The following is a 21,642-nucleotide window of genomic DNA, read 5'->3' as shown; positions in this document are numbered from 1 at the left end:
ATGAATTATGGATGAAGAAACAAAGTAAAGTGCATAAATTAACTATGGTCAGGTACAGAACTGGTTATCTGGTGACACTTTGAATCCGATGTGGCTGGGGTTTAGAAGCATAATGGCCTGGGAAAGAAACTGTTTCCCATCCTGACTGTTCTTGTTCTTGAGATAGATATCCCTTACCTCACTAAACACTCTGTGTACGTAGGACTTTTGTAGTTTAATGATTCTAGACCTACTCTTCATTTGGTGGTGATGTTAAAGGTATTCTTTTCTGGGCAGTTGAGGCTTAGTGGCTGTTTCTGGAGAGGGCCCAGAGAAGGTTCTGATGATTCTGAGATTGGAAGGGTTCACATATGAGGAACGCCTATGGCTCTAGCCTGTACTCATTGGGGTTTAGAAGAACGAGGGAGAATCTGAGCATAAACTATCAAATACTGAAAGGCCTGGATAGAGTGGATCTGGAGAGGACGTTTCCTATAGTAGGGAAATCCAGGACTGGAGAGCACAGCCTCAGAATTGAGGGACATCTATTGAGAATAGCGATGAGGAGGAACTTCTTTAGCAGAGGTAGTGATTGTATGGAAGTCATTGCCAAAGATGGCTATGGAGATCAAGTCTGTGGGTATATTTAAAGTGGAGGTTGATCGGTTCTTGATCAGTCAGGGTATCAAATATTACAGACAGAAGGCAGAAGAATAGGTTTGATGGGGATGGTATTTCAGCCATGAATGAATGGCGGAGCAGACTCAATGGGCTGAATGGCATAATTCTGTTCCTGTCTTATGGTCTTAACTTTCTGTTTGTTTGGTGGAGATTTCAATACGTATTGTTTTCAGTCGCAGACTCAGAAAACACTTAAGTGACTTTAAATCAGACACCACCTTACTGAATTGACTTTGATTTTTCTGAAAACAAAGAGGGAAGAAAAACTTCCAGACAAATGTTTAATCACATTTGATAATGTTACAGCAGAATATCTTTTATTGCTTTCAGTACAGTCCCAAGCAGATAGTTGGACCATGAAAAGTATCCATTTGTCAAATAATGTGAGAAACAGAGATGATTCCATTGCTGTTAAGTGCCATACTACTGTCATCATGGTAATAATGTCGATCTTTTTAGTTATGACATCCCAGATTTCTACGTTTTAAATTTGTTCTGTGCCTTGCTATTCTGTATAAGATAAACCCGTGGGTGCAGAAGACGTATATCCTGTGGAAATCCGCCTGATGTCCATGTTAATCCTTACGGCAAAGACCCATCTTTCTAACTGTAAATACCAAGATAATATGTTTGAATACTCATGTTTGTTAAGCAAAAAATATTCTGTTCTGGAACCCCGAAGTGTAGGCACACGTTTTTAATGGGCATGGGTTTCCTCTTAAAATGAAGCAATGGCCGCAAGGGAGTTTACGACATCCTATCAGTATCCCAAACAACATTCTCTCTAACTTTCTTTTACAGCTTCACGGACCAACCATGGCAGTGAGCAGGAAATTTTTACGCGGCATGAAAACTGTGCGGCACTTTTTTTTCTTTAGTAGTGTGCATACTATGAATATTCAGAATGAAAACTGAAACATCAAATAGTTTTGATTTTATTTATTAACTGAAGGGTATAATGAAATACAGTACAACAAAGAAAATATTTCATGCTTCATAAACTCTTTCTCATCTGTCTTTATTCCAGCTAAGCAGCGACAAAGGCTATGTACACGGGAGCATTTCAGTAGCTGCATGGTCACGCACTCCCGCAGCTTGGACGGAGCAGTGTAAAGATCAAGATAGATTAAAATCGCTCCTGGATCCACCCTGTTATATTCTTTATCCCAATGAAAAATAATGTCTTATCCCCAATGGCCCCTTTACTGAGTTGTGTACGGTACTCTCTATTGCCGTCCACGTCACAGGTAGGAGCTCTTCATTGACAATGGACAGAAGCCACAGATAGATTTTATTTCAAAGGATAAGATTCAATATCTTAATCAGGTATGATTCCCAATGGATTTACCTTAAATGTTTTCTGAGATGGCCAACGATGATGGTGTTAGTCCAACAGGAGAGGCCAGCTGAGGTGGTGTGAGGGTTCATGCAGATGGCCAGTGGGAGGGTTTTAAACAGCCAGCTCTATCATGGTCACTAGCCTCCCCACCATCGAGGACATCCTCAAAACGTGGCATCCAGCATTAAGAAACCTCACCACCCAGAACGTGCCCTCTTCTCATTGTAACCATGAAGGAGGAGGTACAGGGGCCTGAAGACACAGTCAATGATTCAAGAACAGTTTCTTCCATTCCACCATCTGATTTCTGATTGGACAATGAACCCATTAACACTACATCATGATTTTGCTCTCCGTCTTATTTATGTCACATACTGTATCTATTTTAACTTAGTATATTTTATGCAGTAACAAATTGTATGACATTTGTCAGAGATACTAAACCTGATTCTGACTCTGTTTCCAACTTCTGAAGCTGGCATTTGGCAGGACGGTTAGTTGTGGGGGGAGTGATATTTTCATGATAGGGTCTTCAAAATGCAGAGTTAGATGGAGTAAATACCTTTAAGTTAAAGGCTAGCCATTTCGGATTCCACCAAAGCAGCTACTTGGAAATTCATTCAATTTCAAGCATTCATGAATGTTCAGGGTTGTCACAGTCCTAAGAAACTTATTTAGAATCTACAACTCCTTCTCCCCAACCTCCACACACCGGACCCTCCCCTCCCTCTTGCTAAGGGGTTCCCAATCTGGGGTCCATGGACCCCTTGCTTAATGTTATTGTTCCATGCATAAAAAGGGCTAGGAGTCTAGTTGGATGTCATGACCACAACGGGAGAGGTAAAAAGGATAGATGCACAACAAATCCCCGTGGACAGAGGATTTTTGCATAAAATGGAAGAGGCAATTGTCATAAATAATAGAAAGTACATTTTGGGAAAGCCAACAAAATAAAGATTTTTCACTTCATTGTGAAGGACATGAAAATTACAAAGAAAAGAGTCCATTGGTGATGATAAGGGTCCACAGGTGATGATAAAGGTCCGCTGGTGATGATAAATGTCCATTAGTGATGATAAAATATCTATTGATGATGATAAATGTCTGTTGGTGATGATAAAGGTCCGCTGGTGATGATAAATGTCCATTAGTGATGATAAAATATCTATTGATGATGATAAATGTCTGTTGGTGATGATAAAGGTCTGTTGGTGATGATAAATGTCTGTTGGTGCTGATGAAAGTCCACTGGTGATGATAAAGGTCCATTGGTGTTGATAAAGTTCTATCGGTGTTGATAAACGTTTGTTGGAGATGATAAATGTCCACTGGTGATCAGAAATGTCCGATGGTGATGGTAGATGTCCATTGGTGATGATAAAGTTCTATCGGTGTCGATAAACGTTTGTTGGAGATGATAAATGTCCACTGGTGATCAGAAATGTCCGATGGTGATGGTAGATGTCCATTGGTGATGATGGAGAGCCACTAGTGATGATAATGGCTCTTTAGTGTTCACTTAGGAATCCTGGCTCAGGATCTCCATGGTTACCTTGCAACAGTGATACTCCGATTATCTCTCTGGTCCCAACTATGGTGCTGGGGACTGGAAGATTGATGCTTATGGGGAAAATTTCTTCACTTTAAAGAATGCATCCTTATTTACTGCATTAGCATCTTTTGAAAATGTTCAATGAATGGCCAGAGAGGCTGGTTAGCTTAATCATATGAAGAATGTTTATTTAGGACAGATTAAGTGAGAAAGTAAGAGTCCTTGTGATCCAAAGGAAAGTGGCAAATGCGAAGCCAGACTGAATGAACTGTGTGGGGGAGAGGTTCCACTGGCTCAGTGCTTTACATGGACTGTTAAATGTTACGTGTAGGCTCCCTTAATTCAGAATTGTTGTTCCCTTTTGCGCCTTGTGGTGAATCGGCATTGGTGCCATTTCCGTAGCCTTTGGCTATCTTTTACGAGATGAGGATGAGTTGCTAGCTTGACAGTCAACCCAGCGTGGATGGGAAGTGTGCAAGGAGCCGGCCGGATTCGAACTCGGCACCATTGCTTCCAAGTCCAGTGCTGATGCCACTACACCACCGGACGGTGATTTAATTTAGACCATCATGGTTGATGCACCATCAATAACTCTCGGAGACGGGAGGCAAAAGATAGGGGCCTGTCCAGACAGGTATATGTAGTTCACCACAGTGGTGAAATGGGGTTCAGCTGTGGTTCACTTTGAGGACAGCCAATATTGATGGCTGGGCTCACAGGTGGCAAACAGAGATCAGTCCAGGTAGTGTGGGGGTTGCATTGGGTTGGGGGGGGGAATATAAGGACAACGATGTTTGGAATAACAGAAAGCGAAGGCTGAGGGGAGATCTCACAGAGGTTTATAATATTATGAGATATCGGTGAAGTAGACAGGACTCTCTGTTTTCAGGGTTGAAATACCAGAGGACATGCATTGATGGAGAGAGGGGGTAATTTCAAAGGAGATGTGAGGGGCAAGTTTTTTTTAAGAGAGTAGTGGGTACCTGAACTGTGCTGCCTGGGGTGGTGACAGAGGCAGATACATTAGAGGCTTGTAAGGAGACGTTTCGATAAGAACATGAATGTGAGGAAAATGGAAGGCTGTGGACATTGTGTCGGCAGAGGGGATTAGCTTAGTTGTCCATTTGATCACTAACTTAGCTTAATGGCCTGTTTCAGTGCCGTACTGTTCCATGTTCTATGTCCTAACAAATAAATGGAACAATGGAATGTGTAAGAACAAATGTGACCCACTGGACACGCCTCGATCTGACCACAGAGATCTTCCTCGAGCTTCGAGCTGCCTCAGGGATCTAACGGTGCTGATGGAAGCTGGGCTATAGGGCCTGTTCTCAGTCTGTGACACTAGAAATACACCCCACCCAGAAGGAGGCAATGACAAACACCTGTTTAAAAATCTGCCATGAAAGACCTCGATCGCCTTGGTGTTACCACATGACACATAACAAAACAATGTGGAACAGGCACCTCCGCCACATCCGGCATCCCACCCATTTCATCCCATCCTAGTCACAGGACAACCTACAATGACCAACAGGCACATCTTCGGACTGTGGGAGAAAACTGGCCACCCGGAGCAGACGGCTCTGAAGGATTGCTTACAGAGGATGCCGGAATTGTACTCCAAACTCTGACTCCTCCAGCTGACTGCTGCTCTATAGTCAGTCTACAAGAATACAGTTTTCTTACTGTATTCATCCTGTTCCTGCTTTTCATCCCAGGGTCACCCATTTGTGCAATTGTACACTTGTTACAAGTCTAATCTTGTTACAACTGGTGCATAGTTCCCTGAAGGTGGAATCTCATGTGGATAGGGTGGTGAAAAAAGCTTTTGTATGCTGGCCTTTATAAATCAAAGCATTAATGTTGGGATTAATGTTAAAATTGTACAAGGCAATAGTAAGGCCAAATTTGGAGTATTGTGTATAGTTCTGGTCACTGAATTATAGGAAAGATGTCAACAAAATAGAGAGCACAGGGGAGATTTACTAGAATGTTACCTGGGTTTCAGCACCTAAGTTACAGAGAAAGGTTGAACAAATTAGGTCTTTATTCTTTGGAGCGTAGAAGGTTGAGGGGAGACTTGATGGATTATGATGGGGATAGATAGAGTTGACGTGGATAGGCTTTTTCCATTGAGGGGTTGATTCAAACAAGAGGACATGAGTTGAGAATTAAGGGGCAAAAGTTTAGGGGTAACTCGAGGGGGAACTTCTTTACTCAGAGAGTGGTAGCTGTGTGGAACAATCTTCCAGTAGAAGTGGTAGAGGCAGGTTCGATATTGTCATTTAAAAAAAATTGGATAGGTATATGGACAGGAAAGGAATGGAGGGTTATGGGCTGAGTGCGGATCAGTGGGACTAGGTGAGAGTAAGCGTTGGCATGGACTTGAAGGGCCGAGATGGCCTGTTTCCATGCTGTAATTGTTATATGGTTATACGGTTATAGAGGGAGCATTTCCACTGAACTTCTCCAAGTAACATTCCTACTAGTTCTCTGTCGGAAGCCACAGATTTGTCCTCCCTGTTTTCCCTCTTCTCTTGAAGACCTGAGTGAGTTGTTTTTTCCATCTCACATTCGAGTCTCCAGTCTTATGACAAAAGAGTAGAGTTCTGAATCTCACCCAGTACCTGTCATGGTGCATTAACTTTTAAATGAAAGACCAGGAAAAGTGGAGATTCGAATTTCACACAGGCTCAAGGAATCCAGGTCTTAGTTGAACCTATTGCCAGACATAGGGGGATTTTTCAAGGTTGATTTTTAAGGCGGATACAATAGGGTCTTTTAAGAAACTTTTGGATAGGTACATGGAGCTTAGAATAATAGAGGGCTATGGGTAAGCCCAGTAATTTCTAAGGTATGGACATGCTGGGCACAGCTGTATGGGCTGAAGGGCCTGTATTGTGCTGTAGGCTTTCTATGTTTTGATTATTTTATTTATATTCTGATTTGTCACCAGATCAGAGTTTAAGCAACATTTGCAATTTATAGCACGGAAAAGGCTATTCTTGTCTGTAGTTCAAATTTCTGCTATGCTTGCAAGATGGGCTATTCGGCCCATCGTGCTTCTGTCATTGAAACAAGAGCCTCTCAACCTGCAGTCCTTCACATGATCTCCCTGAAGCTGCTTCACTGTGGGCAGGGTTCGTGCCACCACCCATCCCTGGCGGCCGGACTTACAGGGGTTATACGTGGCTCCACACTCCCACCCCTCAGAGCAGAGGATTCCCAACCTGTGGTCCACAGACCCCTCAGTTAGGGCTCCATGGCACAAAAAAGGTTGGAATGGAACCCCTGCCTCACAGGTTCACCAGCAGGCATGACTGCAGGTGGAGGGGAGCCAAACAAAACAGTTCTGACTCCTCTCGTGTCAGGAGAGCGAGTGTGAGACAGGAGGGAGAAGGGAGAGCTGGGGGAGAAAAAAAACAGTGTTGGAACCCAGAGCATAGAAACTAAATGATTTTAGGTTTGGGATTATCACACAGAAACCCCAGCGGGTAAAACTGCGCCGAAGATTTAAACAGTGCCTGGTGAATGGCTGTTAATGGTTCTTAATCTGAATGATAGTTAGGGGATCAGAATTCTTCCTGTCATCATTAGTCCCAGGACTGAAGTAAGGATACACTTTGCCTGTGAAATTGTCAGTGAATGTGAAGAGGGGATTCATGTTGCTCGCGTTGTAGAAGGACAACTGTCCACCTTCATAGTCCAGATATATCCCAACCTTCTTGAGTTTGGAATTGACGGAAATGCGAGTGGGTGTTGCAGTGGAAAGCCAATATTCACTCCCATTCTTCAAGATCAGAACCCAGTATCCGGCGTCCTGCTCTGACCTGGAGCCGCGCTTTCCAATGACTTCTTTGACCACACCCAGTTCCCACGCCGTCTTGTTGCCCACGTTCACCTCCCAGTAGTGGCGCCCCGACGAGAATCCCATGGCGCCCAGGACGCTCAGCTCGCGGTCGGGTGCTTCCGAGCCTCCCGATGTCAAGCGGGCCTTGTCTAGTAGCTTGACGCTGGTGCGGTCGTCGGACAGGATGAGCAATGGGTGGGCGGTGCTCGGGTCCAGAGTCAGAGAGGCTGGTGCTGGGGAAAGGATCAGACGCAGGAGATTGTCAGTGAGTTGGACCTGGACAATGGTAACTGGTACCTGGGTGCTTGCTGACTGAAGACAGACGGTCCTAGAATATTACAGCACAGAAACAGGCAATGCTGAACTGGTAGTCTGCCCAGTCCCATCTAGCCCTTCATACCCCACCAGTCCGTGTACTTATCCCAGCTTATTTTAATTGAACACAGATCCACCAATTCCATTGGCAGCTCATTTTACACTCACACCACCCTCTGAGTGGAAAGGTTCCTCCCCAGGTTCCCCTTCCATATTTCACCTTTCACTCTTAACCTTTGACCTCTAGTTCTACTCTCACCCAAACTAAGTGGTAAAAAACTGCTCACATTCACCCTATCTATACCCTCTATCAAATCTCCTACACTCTATGGAATAAAGTCCTAACCTATTCAACCTTTCCGTATCATTCAGGTCCTGAAGTCCCAGCAAAACCTTTGTAAATTTTCTCTATACTCTTTCAATCTTATTGATAAGTTTTCTGACCAGAAATGCACACAATACTCCAAAATAGGCCTCACCAATGTCTTATACAACTTCAGCATAACATTCTAATATTGTACTCTAAACTTTGATTTTGAAGGCCAATGTTTGAAAAGGTCTCTCCGACCCTATCTATCTGTGAAAACACTGTTACGTACACGTGACACCTGACAGTGGTACCCTTGTCACGTGACTGGGGTTGAAGCTATATTGGACTTGAGGTAATGGTCTTGTGATGGTGGAGTGATGTCATTTTCCCACCAGTAGAGATCATGTGACAGGTTTTTTTTACAGGTTATAAAAGGAAGACCCCACCCTGTGAGGGGAGGGGGCAGTTCGTGGCTGGATTTGCCATGTTGACTTCATGCCACTGCGTGATTTAATGTGATGACGCAGTTTAGTTGAAGGATGAAGTTTTTATCTAATGCCTAAAGTTTAAAAGGTCATTGCCAGCAGTTTCTTTACAATACTGCTAGTTGAGAATCAGTGGAGAGTGAAGATTGGAGTTCGGGAGTTAAAGATCGAGGAGAATCGATTTTCGACGGTGAAACGGGTTCGACCTTGTTTGATCCTTATTCGTTGACTGTTCTCGTGTTAATCTCTGCGGGATAGCAGAAAAGATTGAGGACAGAGTGATAAAGGAAAGGTCAGTGCCTTTAAGCCATTACGTTTCGTAAATTCTTCGTGGAAAAGGTTCGACGTTGGGGATCGAAGCAAAACGACGTGAAAGAGAATTTAAATCGTCTTATATAGTCTCTCCTTTTAAATGGACTGTGAGCATTTTTGAACTTCTAGCAATACTACTTTAAAGAACTGTTTTTGCAACATCGCTTTAAGAACTGTTTGATGAGCTGCATCACTTTAAGAACTGTTCAAGCTGCCGCACAGCAACTGATTTCCGGTTACGTTAGTGTTTGTTTACTTTTGGGGGTTTTTTTTCAGTGTTTAATAAACGTGTTATTTGTTATATAAACCCTTGCCTAACTCATATATTTATTGTTGCCTGAATACATAACATAAATATGGGGGCTCGTCTGGGATTGGATCGTTTGAGTTTAAATGCTTGCTGACTTTTGAATCGGTGTTTTGGGAAAGGGGAATACTTGATTCTTTTGTTTGATTGGCTTGTGAGTGGTATTCGGCAACGATGAATATTGATGAGTTTCTGGTTTCGCCAGATGCGGAGTTGTTAGCGAAGGCGAAAAAGACTGAGGTGTCTGTGATAGCTAGTAAATTGCAACTTAAAGGTATTTTGCAGACTACATCTAAGGCTGTTAGACAGAGAAAAATCGCGTCACACTATGTGGATTCGGGTGTTTTTGATGAATCGATTTTTGGGTCGTTTCCAATAAGTAATCTGGAGATGCAGTTGCAAATCGAACAAATGAGGTTGGAACAAAGTAAAGCAGAATTGGAGCATTGTAAGTTAGTAGCTGATCAAAAGAAGAGGGAATTTGAATGTGCAATGTGGGAATTAAGGTCTGGGAATCAGTCTTCTGGTTCTAGAAAACCGTTTGTTGCTAGTCAAGAAATTAAATTGGTCCCTCCATTTAGTGAAACAGAAGTGGAAAGATATTTTCAACATTTTGAGACTATTGCTCGGATATCAGAGTGGCCGAGAGATAAATGGTCAGTGTTGTTACAGAGTGTAATTAAAGGTAAAGCACAACAAGTTTACACAGCTTTAACTGCTGCGCAAGCACTTGATTATGATATTGTGAAAATGCACATTCTAAAACCATACGAATTAGTCCCAGAAGCTTATAGGGAAAGATTTAGAAGTTTGAAAAAGTCTGTGGAAAAATCTTATGGGGAATTTGCCTATGATAAAGCTGTGTGTTTTGAGAGGTGGGTTTCTTCTAAAAATGTAAATGGGGACTATGATACATTGAGAGAGCTGATTTTAATGGAGGAATTTAAAAGAAACATTCCTGTTGAAGTAAGGACCTACTTAAATGAGAGGAATAGTGATAAATTGCAGGACTGTGCTAGATTAGCTGATGAGTATGTTTTGATCCATAAGAATAAATTTCCTCAGGGCAGAAATTTTAAGAGGAAAAATAACACGGAGACTCAAGGTAAATTAGAAATTAAATCAGAAGTTAATGAGAAAGGTAAGGAGGAAGGAAAGCCTGTGAAGGAAAGACAGTTTAGACTTATTTGTAACTATTGTAAGAAGCCTGGCCATGTAATAGCTAACTGTTTCAGATTGAAAAAGAAAGAGAAGGAAGCAGTTCCAGATGCTTGTGTGCAACATACTGAAGCACCTTTAAAGTTACAGGGTTTGATAAAAACAAATGAGACTTTGTTAAAGTCTGCTCATGTTAAAGAGGGATATGATCATTTTATAACTGAAGGGTTTGTATCCTTGAAAGAAGGATCTACTCTGGTGCCAATAAAAATCCTTAGGGATACTGGAGCTTCTCAATCACTGATGTTAGACAGTGTATTGAAGTTTAATGAAGAGTCTGATACTGGTGAGGTAAATTACGTAAGAGGTGTTGGGAGTGCTTTTATGCCTGTACATTTACATAAAGTAAATTTAAAGTCAGGGTTAGTTACGGGATTTGTTGAAGTAGGATTACAGCATAGCTTACCTGTGAAGGGTATTTCTTTATTGTTAGGTAATGACTTGGCTGGTGGACAAGTTTTTCCTGAAGTGCATTTGTCAATGGAGTCAGAGGAACCAGAGTTGAATTCTAACACAGATTCTTCCTGTGTTGTGACTGAAGCTATGGCTAAAAAGATTGATGCGCAGAATGAGGTTGTTACTCAGGACTGTTCAACTCAGGATTCGAGTTTTGAGGATGTGTCAGAGACATTCTTACCTTCGTTGTTTGATCAAGATTCTTGGAGGAAGTCTGACTATGAAGATTTATCTCTGTCTCGGAAGGAGATGATAGCAGAGCAGAATAGAGACTCTGAGATTATAAAATTAAGAGAGCAAGCTTTACTAGGTAGTGAAATTGAGAAGGTGCCAGTAGGATATTACTTGGAAAAATGAGTGTTGATGAGGAAGTGGAGATCGCCTACAATTCCTGCAAGTGAGGATTGGAAAGTTGTTTACCAGGTAGTTGTCCCGAAAGTTTATCGAAATGAGATTTTGACTTTAGCTCATAGTGTGCCTTTAAGTGGACATCAAGGGGTAAGGAAAACTGTGGACAAGATTTTAAAACATTTTTACTGGCCTGGTCTAAGAAAAGATGTGGCGATGTTTTGTAAAACGCACCATACTTGTCAAATTGTGGGTAAACCAAATCAGGTTACACCAGTAGCTCCATTACAACCTATCCCAGCATTTGGTGAACCGTTTTCTAAAGTTATTGTAGATTGTGTTGGTCCACTACCAAAGACAAAAACTGGTTATCAGTATTTGTTGACTACCATGTGTACTTCATCTAGGTTTCCAGAGGCAGTACCACTTAGGAATATAAAAGCTAAAACTGTGACAAAGGCCCTTATAAATTTTTTTACTTATTTTGGATTACCTAAGGAGATACAAACTGATCAAGGCAGTAATTTTATGTCTGGATTGTTTCAACAGATAGTTTATAAATTGGGAGCTAAGCAAATCACTTCATCTGCATACCATCCAGAGTCGCAAGGTGCCTTGGAGAGGTTTCATTCTACCCTCAAGAATATGATTAGGACGTATTGTGTGGAAAACGAAAGTGACTGGGATGAGGGCATAAACTTGCTTTTATTTGCAGTAAGGGAATCGGTACAGGAATCTTTAGGTTTTAGTCCATTTGAACTTGTGTTTGGGCACAGAGTTAGAGGACCTTTAGCTTTATTAAAAGAAGAGTGGATAAGTAAGGAAGTACACACTAATTTGTTGGACTATGTGTTGAAATTTAAGGACAGGTTACATAAAGCTTGTAGCTTAGCCACGGAAAATTTAAAGTTGGCTCAGGACAAAATGAAAACTTGGTATGATAAAGAAGGTAGGATGAGGATGTTTAAGCCTGGAGATAAAGTGTTGGGTTTTTTTTCCCAGTGCAGACAAATCCTTTACAAGCTAGATTTCATGGTCCTTATGAAATTGTGTCTAAAACCAATTATGTGGATTACGTGATAAAAACTCCAGATCGTAGAAGGTCAACACAACTTTCCCATATAAATATGATAAAACCATATTATGAGAAACAAACTGATACTGTGACTGTTGTGGTTAGTGAGAATGAGTTTGATTTAACTAGGAACATGATAGATGATTCATCTGAATTTCATTCTAAATCCAACATTGTTTCTGTTGGGTTACCAAATTCAACCATTCTGGAAAATATTGATGAGAAATTAGCACATTTACAGCTAGAGCAGAAACAACAGATGAAGGAATTGATTTTTAAATATAGGGAGTTGTTTCCAGATGTTCCGAGAAGGACTACTATAGCTTCACATGATGTAGATGTTGGAGATGCCAAACCTATTAAACAACATCCATATAGGATGAACATAGAAAAATGTGAACTTGCTGAGAAAGAAATTGGATATATGTTAGAGAATAATATTATTAGACATTCTAACTCGAATTGGAGTTCGCCATGTGTTATGGTGCCAAAACCAGATGGTAGTATTAGGTTTTGTACGGACTATAGGAAGGTGAATGCTGTAACGAAAACAGATGCATATCCAATTCCTAGAGTAGATGATTGTGTAGATAAAGTTGTAAAAGCAAAGTTCCTTACAAAGATTGATTTATTGAAAGGGTATTGGTGTGTTCCATTAACGGACAGAGGTAGAGAGATTTCTGCATTTGTAACTCCATCTGGGTTATATGAGTATAATGTTCTTCCATTTGGGATGAAGAATGCCCCAGGTACTTTCCAGAGGATGATTAACTCTGTGATTCAGGGATTGAAAGATACTGATGCTTATATTGATGATTTAGTGACAGGAAATGATACTTGGGAAGCACACATTATTGCGGTGGAGAAATTGTTCGAAAGGCTTTCAAAAGCTAACTTAACTATTAATTTAGCTAAGAGTGAATTTGGACATGCCACTGTGACTTACCTTGGTTATGTTGTGGGTCAAGGTAAGGTAGCTCCTGTTCAGGCAAAAGTTCAGGCTATTTTAGAGATTCCCACTCCCATGGGGAAAAAAACTCTCAGAAAATTCTTGGGAATGGTAGGATATTATCGAAAATTTTGTAAGAATTTTGCTAATGTTGCCCTTCCATTAACTAACCTTCTGCAGAAGAATGTGAAGTTTGTGTGGACAGTGTCTTGTCAAGAAGCATTTGAAAAATTGAAAACTATGATATGTCAACAACCTGTGCTTAAGGCACCTGACTTTGTAAAACCTTTTTCATTAGCTGTGGATGCTAGTGATGAGGCTGCGGGAGCAGTATTAATGCAAAGGAATGAGGCTGATGAGGTTGATCATCCAGTAGCTTACTTTTCTAAGAAATTTAATAAGCAGCAAAGAAATTATTCGACAATAGAGAAAGAATTGTTATCTCTTGTTTTAGCTTTAGAATATTTTGAGGTATATGTTGGTACAACTCAAAAACCACTTAGTGTTTACACTGATCATAATCCGTTAGTTTTTCTGAGTAAGATGAAAAACAAAAACAGAAGATTATTAAATTGGAGTTAGATGTTACAAGAGTACAATATTGTGATAACTCATATTAAGGGTAAAGATAATGTGGTTGCTGATTGTCTATCTCGATGTTGAATGTACAATGCAATTTTTTTATGGAGTGTTTTTTTTCAATTGTAACACTCCTACTGTATTGTGAGTTATAAGCTGTTATATGATGGTATTGTATATTATGTATAAAATTTATACATTTGTTTTTCTTGTAAGCAATTGTTAAAAAATTTTGTTCTTGTCAGACCAAAAATGTTTTTTTTTGGAGGGAGGTGTTACGTACTCATGACACATGACAGTGGTACCCTTGTCACGTGACTGGGGTTGAAGCTGTACTGGACTTGAAGTAATGGTCTTGTGATGGTGGAGTGATGTCATTTTCCCGCCAGTAGAGATCATGTGACAGGTTTTTTTTACAGGTTATAAAAGGAAGACCCCACCCTGTGAGGAGGGGCAGTTCGTGGCTGGATTTGCCATGTTGACTTCATGCCACTGCATGATTTAATGTGATGACACAGTTTAGTTGAAGGATGAAGTTTTTATCTAATGCCTGAAGTTTAAAAGGTCATTGCCAGCAGGTTCTTTACAATACTGCTAGTTGAGAATCAGTGGAGAGTGAAGATCGGAGTTCGGGAGTTAAAGATCGAGGAGAATCGATTTTCGACAGTGAAACGGGTTCGACCTTGTTTGATCCTTATTCGGAAGGAATTCGTTGACTGTTCTCGTGTTAATCTCTGCGGGATAGCAGAATATTGAGGACAGTGTGATAAAGGAAAGGTCAGTGCCTTTAAGCCGTTATGTTTCATAAATTCTTCCTGGGAAAAGTTCGACGTCGGGGATCGAAGCAAAACGATGTGAAAGAGAATTTAAATTGTCTTATAAAGTCTCTCCTTTTAAATGGACTGTGAGCATTTTTGAACTTCTGGCAATACTACTTTAAAGAACTGTTTTTGCAACATCGCTTTAAGAACTGTTTGAGCTGCATCGCTTTAAGAACTGTTCAAGCTGCCTCACAGCAGCTGATTTCCGGTTAGGTTAGTGTTTGTTTACTTTTGGGGGGTTTGTTTTCAGTGTTTAATAAACGTGTTATTTGTTATATAAACCCTCGCCTAACTCATATATTTATTGTTGCCTGAATACGTAACTACACTTTCAAGGAATTCCCTTTATTCCACAGTCTGGGCAGTGAACCACGAAACAGTGGGAGGTGTACATCAAAATCATTGATATAACAATTCTGTACTGACCTTGAAAAAGTCTGATCAGATTGCCAACACCGATTCCATTTACATCATGTCTGGACCCACCTTAGCCAGCTCTCAGCCAGTGCCACCCCCTACTCTGCCATTCTCCTTCTCTTCTCTTTGCCACAGTTAATTCTCCAGAAAAAGTGCAAGAGGATTGGGATGGTTTTAAAATTGGCCTTTCTTCAAAACAAACTAATTATAGAATCATTTTGTGATGATCCCGTTAAAGATCAGCTTAGTTCACCCTTCGCCAGGGTTCCTTTACCTGGTAACCGTTTTGCTTGGACTTTGCAAAGAACATACACCTTGAGTGACCTGTCAGGAAAGTTTCACCAACGGAGACAGGAAGGTTTAACAAAAAAAGCTTGCACTTATATAATCACTGTTCGGGATGTCCTAATGTACTTAACAAAGAAAACAATAATAAACACAAGAGATGCTGCACATTCTGGAAATCCAGAGCAACACATGCAAGATGCTGAAGGAACTCAGCAGGTCAGGCAGCATCTATGGAGGGGAATAGGCTGAGACCCTTCATCAGGACCTGTCCAGTCCCCTCCATCGAAGCTTCCTGGCTTGCAGCATTATGTGTGTATTGTAAAGGGGGGGAAGAAAGTAGCTTTTATCTGTCCACAGAGTGCTCTGCAATTTCTCGTTAATCAGACACACAGGTTGTTATTGATGAGTGTTATTGATAACACTCTGTTATCAATAAACAGAGGCCACAGCCTCAGAATAGAGGGACGTTAATTCAGAACAGAGACGAGGAGAAATTTCTTTAGCCCGAGGCTGTGAATCTGTGGAATTCCTTGTCACAGACGGCTGTGGAAGCCAAGTCACGTGGAGGGTATGTTTAAAGTGGAAGTTGATAGGCTCTTGATTAGGGTGTCAAAGGTTACATGGAGAAGTGGGGTTGAGGGGGGTTAATAAATCAGCTATGATGGATTGGTGGACAGACTTGATGGTGAGAAGTCTGAGTTCTGATCCTACGTCTGATGGTCTAACTAATGTTGAACCTTCACAAGTCACCAGTTTTGATCACTAAGCTGTTGACCCTGTGACAACAAGACAACTGAAAGGGAGGTTCACATCAAGGAGCTGTCACATGGGGAGGCTGGAGAGGATGCAGTGGTGTTCCTTAAAGAAAAGAAAATTAATTGGATATTAATCAAGGTCTTCGGTATCATGATCTGTTTTGACAAAGTATGAGGGAGAACGGCATAATGGACCTGGGCAAGTCAGGCAACATTTAAGGAAATTAATAAACTTGATGGTTCGGGCTAAGACACTTCACCAGGGCCGGAAAGGGAAGGGGCAGATAAGAAGGTGGGGAGAGGGCATAAGGTGAGAGCAGGTGAGGGGGAAGGTGTTGGGGGAAGAGGTGATGAAGTAAGATGCTGAAAGGTAAATGTCTGAAGAGAGCCAAATCTGATAGGGGAGAAGAGTGGACTAAGAGGAGGAAAGGAGGGAGGGGGGAAAACCAAAAGGAGGGTCATGAGGGATGGGAAGGAGAAGAGAAGGGATGAGAGGGTCACCAGAATGGTGGAAAGGAAGTGGGTGGGTGGTGGCAGAGGGAAGTATTCCCCAGAGGTTCGAACATTTGATCTTCGCACCATCTGGCTGGAGACTACCCAGATGGGATGGGACGCCTGCCTTTCCTGTCCTGATGAAGGGTCTCAGCCAGAAACCTTGACTGTTTGTTCTCCTCCATAGTTGCTGCCTGACCTGCTGAGTTCCTCCAGCATTTTGTGTCTGTGTGTGTGGCTCAAGGTTACCAGCATCACTGTGTATGAGAAATCCCACCGGTGGCCATTGCCTTTCTGGGGCACCCGATCCAACATCACAAAGCTCCAGTAATGGAGGCGGCCGAGCACCCTCGTTTTCAGAGTTTGATCTGTCGGTGTGCGGAGGGGACTTTGAGAGCTACAGGGAGCAGAGCCGCTGGCAGAGTGGGGTGAACTGGATTAATGGGGCTGTGCCATCAGAATGCCAACACAGAATGGACCGAATGGCCTTGCAGTATCATTGTAAAACTTTAGATACACTTCTACATGAAGTATATATTAGGAGTGCACTAGCCAGATGCCCCCGATGCGCTAATTCCAGTGCCGTCACCTTTGTGTTTACCACAACTGACAATGTATTTATGCGGTTAACCCTTGGGTCTGGGCACAATAGATGGCTGCAGTTCTACTTGTGCCCCGCACTGTTCCACTGACAGGGTAAACTTGCATGATGATTCCTCAATTTCCTGTATAAAATTAAGCATTCAAGTTTGAAAATGTAACATAAGGAGAAGGCAGGAGATTGGTGTTTGAGAGGGGACAATAAATCAGCCACGTTGGCAGAGCAGACTCAATGGGCCAAAGGGCCCAATTCTACTCCTAAATCTCATGGCCTTGCGGGATCTAGCTGGCGGTTCTAGTGTCTTGGCAATGAGATGCCAGCTTGACACTCTGTAGTCATTCAGATGGAGATCCAGCCAGTCCATTGGGGAAGGAAGTCCAGAAAGTAGACCCAGTGGTGAAGAAAGGTGTGTGACTGGGGGAGATGCAGACGCCTTGAGATGGAAGAAGTAACACTGATGAAGCAATTGGAAATATTTTGGGATATTTAATCCTTCCTGTTTATTTTAGAAATAGAGTGAGGAGCAGGTCACTGTACCGATTTAAACCTAGCTTAAGCACAGGAGAACATATAATAATGAAAAACCGACTGGCTGGAACGTCTCCGGACAGTGTGGGAAAACCAGAATAACAGGAGGAAATGCACATGGTTCACTGAGAGAATGTACAGACTCCTTACAGATGGTGCCAGATTTGAACTCTAAACTTCATTACACCCTGAGCTGTAATAGTGTTGATACTCACTATGTTACCATTACTCCAAATCCTGGAAAACCTCAGTGTAATAATGTCATGCTAACTACTACGTTATCTGTACTTCAAACCCAGGAACACACTAAACTAATAGTGTCACTAATCACTACGTTACCGTTACTCCAAACTCCAGAACACCCTGAGGTGCAATGATACTCCAAACCCCAGTAACCCTGACCTGTAATAGTGTCACTGTAATCACTACATTACTCCAAAGCCAGGAACACCTGGAGCTGTAATAGGGTCAAAGCAATCACTACGTCACTCCAAAGCCCAGAACACCCTGAGCTGTAATTGAGTCACTGTAATCATTATGTTAATCCAAAGCCAGGAACACCCTGACCTGTGATCGTGGAACTGTAATCAATACGTTACAAAGCCAGGAACACCCTGAGCTGTAATAGTGTCACTGTAATCACTACATTACTCCAAAGCCAGGAACACCCTGACCTGTGGTTGTGTCACTGTAATTAATACGTTACAAAGCCAGGAACACCCTGAGCTGTAATAGTGTCACTGTAATCAATACGTTACAAAGCCTGGAATACTCTGACCTGTAATAGTGTTACTGTAATCACTACGTTACTCCAAAGCTGGGAATACCCTGACCTGTAATAGTGTTACTGTAATCACTATGTTACTCCAAAGCTGGGAATACCCTGACCTGTAATAGTGTTACTGTAATCACTATGTTACTCCAAAGCTGAGAACACCTTGAGCTGTAATACTGTCGTGCTACGTTACCATTTCTACAAACCCCAGAAAACCATGAGTTGTCATAGTGTTGCACTGATCACTACATTACCGTTAATCCTAACCCCAAAACATCCTGAGCTGTGATAGTGTCACTGTAATCACTACGTTACTCCAAAGCTGAGAACACCTTGAGCTGTAATACTGTCGTGCTACGTTACCATTTCTACAAACCCCAGAAAACCATGAGTTGTCATAGTGTTGCACTGATCACTACATTACCGTTAAACCCCAAAACATCCTGAACTGTGATAGTGTCAGGCTAATCACTACACCACCATTTCTCCAAACCCCGGAACACCCCGAAGTGTAATAGTGTTGCACTGATCACTACATTACCGTTAATCCTAACCCCAAAACATCCTGAGCTGTGATAGTGTCACTGTAATCACTACGTTACTCCAAAGCCAGGAACACCCTGACCTGTGATCGTGTCACTGTAATCAATACGTTACAAAGCCAGGAACACCCTGACCTGTGATCGTGTCACTGTAATCACTAAATTAATCCAAAGCCGGGAATACCCTGAGCTGTAATCGTGTCACTGTAATCACTACGTTACTCCAAAGCTGGAAACACCTTGAGCTGTAATCATGACACTGTAATCACTACGTTACTCCAAAGCCTGGAATACTCTGACCTGTAATAGTGTTACTGTAATCACTACGTTACTCCAAAGCTGGGAATACCCTGACCTGTAATAGTGTTACTGTAATCACTATGTTACTCCAAAGCTGGGAATACCCTGACCTGTAATAGTGTTACTGTAATCACTATGTTACTCCAAAGCTGAGAATACCCTGACCTGTAATAGTGTTACTGTAATCACTATATTACTCCAAAGCTGGGAACACCTTGAGCTGTAATACTGTCGTGCTACGTTACCATTTCTACAAACCCCAGAAAACCATGAGTTGTCATAGTGTTGCACTGATCACTACATTACCGTTAATCCTAACCCCAAAACATCCTGAGCTGTGATAGTGTCAGGCTAATCACTACACCACCATTTCTCCAAACCCCGGAACACCCCGAAGTGTAATAGTGTTGCACTGATCACTACATGACCATGATGCCCACAATAAATTTAACACCTGGCTGGATTTTAACCCCTAGATGGATGTAGACATCTCAGCAGTGTCCCGTGTTGGAGTTTATTGGGCCTGGAGCAAGGAGACATTGCCTTACCTGGGTTGATAACCTCCATTATGTCCCGCCACACTCTGTACTGGATCGGCCCTTTGAATGACCCCAGAGGGAGTTTGCCCTCGGCCACTGTCGTCTGATAATTGCTGTCACTGAAGGTGGAAACGCGATGCATTAGAACTGGAGGACTTGGGTGAAATAAGAGATTCATGCAGAGTTCAGTGAGTGGAGATGCCTACCTCTTGCCTTTGTCCGGGTCTTCCTGAAAGTGAAGAGACAATAGGTTGGATTTCCGAAGACAGATTCTTTTCTGCCGGTTGGGAAATGTCGGGCAGTCTGGGGACGCGTGGCGTGGGGTGAGTGCGATTGTCTGAAGCACCCTCCACCCCTAGCACAGAGGGTTCAAAACTCACAGGCTCCATTGTGGCCAATTGCCAAACTAGGAATTGGATTTATACCCACATCACCTAGAGCAGAGGTCAGCAACGTTTACCACTGAAAGAGCCACTTGGACCAGTTTCCCACAGAAAAGAAAACACTGGGAGCCGCAAAACCCGTTTGACATTTAAAATGAAATAACACTGCATACAACGTTTTGTTTTGCCTTTATGCTATGTATAAACAAACTATAATGTGTCGCATTTATGAAATTGATGAACTCCTGCAGAGAAAACGAAATTACATTTCTGCATGCAACAAAAACATTTTGAACTCCGAAAAAAAAGACGTTGGGTTGAAGGTTACTTTTAAGTAAAATACTCAACGTCTATTTGAGTCCTTCTTGTATTTATGAAAAACGCCAAACTTAAATTTGCCGCCAGCAGCAAACCAAAAATAACGTCAGCCAGCTGTCAACCTGAAAAATAAAAGGACTATTTCACTGAACAATGAAAACGTAAAATAATAGGCAATTAAAATATTTATCATACTTCTTCAGGTTGACTCACACCTGACAATGCAGTCGTATTCAGTAGGGATGGATCGATGCTTAGGGGAGTGACCGGGAAGGATAATGTGTTTTTTTCCTCTCTGAACTCACAGAAGCGTTTCCCAAACGATGTTTGCATTGCGATGATTGCAGAATGTAAATACTCCGAATTTATCATGTCGTGACCTTGTTTGAACTCTCTCAAATTGGGGAAGTGAGACAATGTGCCTTTCTGTAAATCTCTGGCAAGCACTGTCAACTTGCGCTCGAATGCCAAAACATCCTCCAACATGTGCAGGGCTGTACGTCCTTACCCCGTTGAAGAGCTGTGTTCAGCGTGTTCAGGTGCGCTGTCATGTCTACCATGAAGTGTAGCTTTTCCAGTCACTCTGGCTGTTCCAGCTCAGGAAAGTTGAGCCCTTTGCTGCCCAGGAAAGTTTTCACTTCTTCCAGACACGCGACAAAGCATTTCAGCACCTCCCCTCTGGACAGCCAGCGATAAAAACACGTTGTAGCGGTGTGTTACACGCAGTCAGTAAACTGCAGTCAAAGATAGCTTTATTCGAACTAAACAGCCTTGCTTTTAAGCCTCCCTCAACCCGCCCCCCATGGGCGCAGATGCTGCAAAAGACACATACTCACAAACCCCCGTAGGCTATCTCCCTTAGCCTGAACGCTGGCTAATTGTGAGCCGGTTCGGATGTGTCAGGAAATGGGTCGCCACAACGTCTTATTTAGATTGTACAAGATCACCATAATCTTCAAATTTAGATTTACATTTCAAAAACTAACAAACCAACATAAAATACATTTTAATTAAATACTGACCATGTAGCGGTGTGCTACACGCAGCGCTAAAATTACGACACGGAGTCGGTAACTGCAGTCGAAGGAAAAAACTTCATTCGAAATCTTCAGCCTCACTTTTAAG

At 42.1% G+C, this 21,642-nt stretch overlaps 1 pseudogene; it reads right to left on the bottom strand.

Moving 5' to 3' along the window:
• Positions 1-1,431: 1,431 nt before the first annotated feature.
• The window catches only part of LOC132394726 (zinc-binding protein A33-like), a 43,436-nt pseudogene continuing 23,225 nt past the window's right edge, over positions 1,432-21,642 (bottom strand).

The sequence above is a fragment of the Hypanus sabinus genome, chromosome 5 (assembly GCF_030144855.1).
Source record: "Hypanus sabinus isolate sHypSab1 chromosome 5, sHypSab1.hap1, whole genome shotgun sequence".
Lineage (NCBI taxonomy): Eukaryota > Metazoa > Chordata > Chondrichthyes > Myliobatiformes > Dasyatidae > Hypanus > Hypanus sabinus.
This window is presented reverse-complemented; position numbering and strand designations above follow the sequence as displayed.